General features: G+C 52.5%; 1 pseudogene; it reads right to left on the reverse strand.

Annotated features, from left to right (window-relative positions):
• Nucleotides 1-2,055: 2,055 nt before the first annotated feature.
• Nucleotides 2,056-3,030, reverse strand: LOC141936055 (olfactory receptor 14J1-like; annotated as a pseudogene).
• Between the last annotated feature and the right edge of the window lie 4,009 nt (nucleotides 3,031-7,039).

A 7,039-nucleotide genomic window follows, 5' to 3' on the forward strand; every position in this document is an offset into this window, starting at 1 on the left:
CTTGCAGTTGGTTCAGTGGAGGAGACAGTCACCTGACTTGTTTTAGCTGGTCACATAAAACAAGACAAGAGATGGTAGGGTAATAAGGCTCAGCGTAGACCTTGGGAGCTCTATGGGAAAACAGAATCACACAATCATCTAGGTTGGAAGGGACCTAGAAGATCTTCTAGTCAACCATTAACCTAGCACTGACAGTTTCCAACTACACCATATCCCTAAGTGCTATGTCAACCCGCCTCTTGAACACCTCCAGGGATGGGGACTCCACCACCTCCCTGGGCAGCCCATTCCAATGCCGAACAACCCATTCTGTAAAGAAATGCCTCCTAATATCCAGTCTAAACCTTCCCTGGTGCAACTTGAGGCCATTACCTCTTGTCCTATCACTTATTACTTGGTTAAAGAGGCTCATCCCCAGCTTTCTGCAACCTCCTTTCAAAACCCTCTGCTCAAAGCAGGTTCAGGTATATGGTGAGACTTAGTTTCTTAGGGCTTGGTCCATCTGGGTCTTGAAAACCTGTAAGGATGGGAGGCCCCCCCCTGGCTGTGCGGTGCCCCTCAGGCATCCCTTCTCCAGGCTGAAGAAGCCTGTCAGTAGGAGCCCTTTCCCTGAGCAGAGGCCTGGGAGACCTTTTCAGGAAAGACTAAAGCAAAGGCACCGTTGAGTCCCTCATCCCCATCTGTCTCTGCTGCTGTGAAACCCCCTCCCCATTCAGCAGCAACTGGCATGGGCCTTGTTCAGCCTTTTACTGCAAACGCAGTGACTGAAGCTCTTCATTTTGCTCTGGATGTTGCCTGCAGCCCCCGTCAGCTCCAGGGCAGCTTTGGCTTTCCTAAACACATGCCCTCAGCTCAGGTCATATTTCTAAATTCCTCCTTCATAGCCTGTCCTTGCTTCCACCTCCTGATCACTGTGTCATGGCCCCCACCTGTGACCCATCAGTGCACCAGTGCAGCCCCACTGCCCAACACATGCCCCCACGGCCCCCTCATCAGACACTGCCCAGGACAGTCGAAAGATTCCACATCTTAATTCCTAAGACAGGTTTCATTGCCCTTTCTCCCCAAGGCCATGCTGCTTTGCAAGCTCCCCCACATCCGACCACTGCCCAGACCAGCATGTCCCATGCTGGGGGGAGACTGAATATGGCTGCCCCTTCCCTCCATCCAGGTACTGAGAACAGCAGGAGGATGGAGATGGTCTCACAGAGAGACTCACCCATAAACTTGGAGTGAGCAGCCAGTGCTGGAAATGGCCAATGAGAGAGGCTGGTGAGTGATGAAGGTGCTGGGCCACCTTCCTGGTCTGTCCATGCCACCAAGGGCACAGACAAGCCTCTTCTCTCCTGCACCTGCATGTCTTCAATCCCTTCCACAAGCCCTGGCTCTGCACCACAAATGCTCTGGTATGAGTCCTCATCCCGGGTGGTCACTCAGTGTGAGATATATGCTGATGGTTTTCATTCCCCGGTACTTTCCATCCCAGCTCAGCTCCCTCCAAGCTCTCCCACCTCCCCTGCCCTCTCTTCACTTCTTTCCCCAGCACAGCCCAGTCTGGGCTGGTGCCAAGGCAGTGCCCGCTGCAGTGTGCTCCGGGCACTCACACTACAGCTGCAGCCCCAGAGGGGGCAGGGAGGGGGCAGCCCCAGAGATGGGAGGCACCCATGGCACAAGGACAAGGAGATCAGGGGCACCCTGCATCCCCTGCTCTCCTCTCCAGCAGATCCTGAGGGGTCTGCAGCCTCTCCGTGCCATCCCCTCTTCCCAGACCAGCACAAGACCCCTGACCTGGTGCAGCCAGAAAAGTGTTTTCATTCCCAGTTTATTCCTGGCATGGTAAGGTTGAATGTAAGACAAAGAAGTCATGGGTTCGTTTATTTTCCTTAAGTAAAGAGAGTGCCTGGCTCCTGCTTTAGATAATGGCCCTGGGTAATACAAGACAGGTGGATACTGATGTAGGAGGGGAAGAATAATGGAATTTCTTTGTAGACCAGATAATCACAAATGGGAAAAGTAATAAATAATATATAAAGAAGGAAAGACATGCTTGGCTTGTCATGACATACACTGGGAGTCGTTTGCAGAGAAAGTTTGACAGCTTCTGGCTGGTGAAAAACGTCCAACCAGTTTCCTCAGGGCATCCTTGAGTTCCTGATTCCTCATGCTGTAGATAAGGGGGTTCAGTGCTGGAGGCACCACTGAGTACAGAACTGCAACCACTAGGTTCAGAGCTGGGGAGGAGATGGAGGGGGGCTTCAGATGGGCAAACATGACAGTGCTGGTAAAGAGGGAGACAACGGTCAAGTGAGGGAGGCACGTGGAGAAGGCTTTGTGCCGTCCCTGCTCAGAGGGGATCCTCAGCACCACCCTGAAGATCTGCACATAGGACACCACAATGAAAACAAAACACCCAAAAAGTAAACAGGCACTAACCGTGGTAAGCCGAATTTCCCTGAGGTAGGAGTGTGAGCAGGAGAGCTTGAGGATCTGGGGGATTTCACAGAAGAACTGGTCTAGGGTGTTGCCTTGGCAGAGTGGAAGTGAAAATGTGTTGGCTGTGTGCAGCATAGCAAAGAGAAACCCAGTGCCCCAGGCAGCTGCTGCCATGTGGACACAAGCTCTGCTTCCCAGGAGGGTCCCGTAGTGCAGGGGTTTGCAGATGGCAACGTAGCGGTCGTAGGACATGACGGTGAGAAGGAAATACTCTCCTGAAGCAAAGAAATAGAAGAAAAAGACCTGTGTGGCACATCACAAGTAGGAGATGTCCCTGTTGTTCCAGAGGGAATTGTCCATGGCTTTGGGGAGAGTGGTGGAGATGGAGCCCAGGTTGAGGAGGGAGAGGTTGAGGAGGAAGAAGTACATGGGGGTGTGCAGGTGGCGGTCACAGGCGATGGCGGTGATGATGAGGCCGTTGCCCAGGAGGGCAGCCAGGTAGATGCCCAGGAAGAGCCAGAAGTGCAAGAGCTGCAGCTCCCGTGTGTCTGCGAATGCCAGGAGGAGGAACTCAGTGATGGAGCTGCCGTTGGACATTTGTTCACTCTCAGCATGAGGGCCTGTTGAAAGAAAGGAAGACGTTGACAAGTGAGGGCAGATTTCTCTGTCTCAATCCTATGATATTTGTCAAAATATCTCCTCAAAATTACTTCTCTTTCTTTCCGGGATCTGCATTCAACTCCCTTTTATGAGCTCAGGTTTATGCTTCTGAGTGTGGGCTCTTTCTTTGAACAGGCAGAAAACAATGTCTTTCACAGTGCTCTCAGCCTGAATGTGGGGGAGCCCTGAGGGACAAAACGCTCCCTGTCACCTTGTGCAGAGTGAGGATAGCTGGTCTGCCCTCAAGTGACCTGTTGGTCATCACGCAGCTGTCCTGTGCTTATTACACCTCTCTCTGCTGGAGGATGATCTCACTAACAATGTACTCAAAGAAGAAAATAGACTTCCGTGAGCTTGGAAGTGTTGAGTTTCAAAGTCCATTATTTCAAAACCCTCTCTCCATGAGCAGATAGTGATGGCCTGGCAATGCTACTTGGAGTTCTCCCAGCCGGGAGTTATTTGTCTCCAAGACTCCTCCCTGTTAGTGCTCACAGGTCCCATCCCACCCGCTGTGTGCTCAACTCTGCCCTGCAGACCCCTCCTGGCAGCAGGGCCCTGCCCAGGGGCATCTCCCTGTCAGCAGGTCCTAAGGACTAGATCAGATAAGCACTGACATTGCAAGCAAAGGTGGTGCTGGTGCTGTCTGTAGGTAGAGGTGTGGGTGAAGGCACTTTATAAGGCTTCTGGCAGATGTGCTGATCCCTCAGTGAAATGGGTCAGGAGTCTCAATGATGTATTCGAACCTGGCAGTTGTGTTCCATTTTCTTTAGAAACCAACTGAGCACAAAGACCCTGAAAAAGTCTTGATCTTTAATGTAGTCACTATCTTGACCATCCTTTTGAAACGTTACCTCTGCCAGTGTCCTGGGGGATGATATGGAGCTGTGAGTAGCTCTGACCCACACAGCACCCTCTCCACAGCAGAAGGACCCTGCCCTGCCGGGGGTCTCTCCTTCCCCACACAGCTTCTCCCCACAGCGCCGTGGGCAGCTCCCCCGGGCAGGCTGAGTGCTGACCCTGGCAGGCGGCAGAGTCCCTGCCCCAGCACACAGCCCCTGGGCTGCAGGGACCCTGCTCTCAAGGACAGCCCTGGGCACCCCTGGCTGCACCCATGCCTGCACACCCCTGCAGCCATCCCCGGGAGAAGGTGGCCTGTCCCTCTGACAGTGCAGCAGGGAAGCCCTGCTCTGGAGCACGGCCTCCTCCTCCAGACACCAGGGACATTCCTGGCGGCTGTGCCGGCTTCACCAGATCCCTCCACCACCTGCAGCTGCATTGCCCTGCACCCACAGACTTACTGTGTCAAGGGCTGCGAAGATTTCTCCTCCAGTGAGCTCTCAGCATCCTGCCACTGCCGTCTGCCTTTCCCCTCTCTGTGCCCGGCTCCTCTGCCCTCGGTGCCTGCAGGCAGTGCCCTCAGCCCTGCTGTGCTTTGCAGAGGAGCTGCTCCTGGGCAGAGCTGTCTCTCTGCAGCGCTGACCACTCGCCCTGAGCTCCCTCCATCCCAGGACCCTGGCCCAGCTCCACAGCAGAGGACCAGCCCAAGGTATTTTAAAGACCCCTCAGGTGGGTTTGGTGCTGAATATATGAACATCAGACACTCAGAAGCTGCTGAAGAAACCTCTGAGGAAGTCAATTTAGATTCAAACTGCAAAGTTTCTTGTGGCTTTAATGGGTCCCACTGAGGGACACTGTTGACAAAGCCTCCCCAGGCTCCACTTAGAGCAGAAATGTGGAGGCAGTGATGGCAGGTAGGGAAAAGCAAAGCAAAGGTGGCTCTGATGCTGACGAAACCTGCATGTGTTTCATGAAGCCAAAGGGCCAAGCCCTGACCCCATTAACCAAAGGGCCAAGCTGTGACTCCCAGCCCCTGGGAAGGGAAATCCTGTCCCTCACCCATTCCTCAGGTCTCTTCCTGGGGCAGTGGGTGATGGAGATGTGCACCTGCCAGGCTCCTGAGTAGGGACAAGGGGGCAGTGAGGCCCCAGTGGTGCAGGGGACTGTGCCTCCTCATAGGCATCAGTGGCAGAAACACCAGCCGTGTCCAAATCAGGAGGATTTTGACTCTATTTGGGATTTTCAGCTTTTCCACAACCCTCTGTCATCTCCACCACTGGCTGTCCTATTGTGTTGCATCACCTGTGCCCCTGCAGGCTGTAGTCATCCACCCAGCTGTCCCACCTTGCTCTCACCTGAACATCTTCCTTCCTTTACTGATATCGCACCGTTCTCCCTGGTTCTTTCTTGAAGTGTTGGGTTTTGGTTTTTGAAATCTTCCAAAAGCCTTGCACTGATCCAGACTCCTTCTGGGTGATCTGTTAAACCGCAACACTGGCCTTGGAATGAATACCTTTTCTTCATAGTGGAAATCAGTGTAAGAAAGAAATAATGCCAGAAAGTGCAGCTGGGGAAGAGAAGACTGTACACACAGAGAAAAACTCCACCATCTCTGAAACCTCTCTTCAAGCACTCTCAGGTTACTCCTATTCTGTCCGGAGTCTCCACACCAGTGACCCCAGGGCGTTCAGGCTCTGCACACTGCTTATCTGTTTGAGACCTCCAAATGCCATCTTGGGAGATGTCTGGGCACTCTCCAAGATGTTTGCAGATGAAAACGTAGTGGTCGTAGGCCAGGAAAGACAAAGTGAGACTTTCTACCAGCACCTGTAATGACAGGACAAGGGGCAACATTTTTAAAATGAAAGAGGGTAGATTTAGGTTTGTTATAAGGAAGAAATGTTTTACGATGAGGGTGCTGAGACACTGGAACTGGTTGCCTGGAGAACTTCCAGGGAGGGGGCATCCACAACTTTACCGGGCAACGTGTTCCAGTGTCTCTCCACCTTCACAGAATTTCTTCCTTATATCTAATCTAAATCCACGAGCTTTCCATTTAAAACCCTTACCCCTCATCCCATCCCTACAATGCCTGATAAAGAGTCCCCATCTTTTCTGCAGGCCTCCTTTAAGTACTGGAAGGCCGCTAGAAGGTCTCCCTGGAGCCTTCTCTTCTCTGGGATGAACAACCCCAAATCTCTCAGCCTGTCCTCAATAGAGAGGTGCTCCAGCCCCCTGATTATCCTTGTGGCCTCTTCTGGACCTGTTCGAGGAGGTCCATGTCCTTCTGACATTGGGGGCCCCAGAGCTGGACACAGTGTATGAGGTGGGGTCTCACCAGAGTGGAGCAGATTGGCAGAATCCCCTCCCTCGACCTGCTGGCCACGCTTCTCTTGATGCAGCCCAGGGCACAGTTGGCTTTCTGGGTTGCAAGCGCACGTTGCTGGCTCACAGTCAGTTTTCCATCCGCCAACACCCCTAAGTCCTTCTGCACAGGGCTCTCAAACCACTCTTTGCCCAGTCTCTATTTGTGCTTAAGATTACCCCGATCCATGTGCAGGACCTTGTACTTGCCCTTGTTGAACTCCATGAGGTTTGCACAGGCTCACCTCTCCAGCCTGTCCAGGTCCCTCTGGATGGAACATCCCTTCCCTCCAGCGTGTCGATGACACCACACAGCTTGGTGTCATTGTCAGACTTGCTGAGGGTGCACTCGATCCCGCTGTCCATGTCGCCAACAAAGATGTTAAACAGTGCCAGTCCCAACCCCAACCCCTGAGGACGCCACTCATCACTGCTCACCACTTGGACATTGAGCCATTGACCGCGACCCTTTGAGTGTCACCATTGTAGAAGAATTTTAAATATAACCTCTGGTATATCTGAAATAGATTTTAAGGCCTAGTGAAATGTGTTCAGGACTTAACGATCTTGTAATATTACCAATGTAACCAGAATGCTGCTCCACAGGCCTGAAAAGTGTTCTTAGCCTGCTTCTTGTATAGTCCCAACCCAAAACTGGTTTAAAACCCAGTCAAGCTAATCACATAGACACAGACTGAACAAAGGAAAATTAATTGACTAAACACAGGTGTTTTGCGAGATTAAC

Source organism: Strix uralensis, chromosome 31 (assembly GCF_047716275.1).
Source record: "Strix uralensis isolate ZFMK-TIS-50842 chromosome 31, bStrUra1, whole genome shotgun sequence".
Lineage (NCBI taxonomy): Eukaryota > Metazoa > Chordata > Aves > Strigiformes > Strigidae > Strix > Strix uralensis.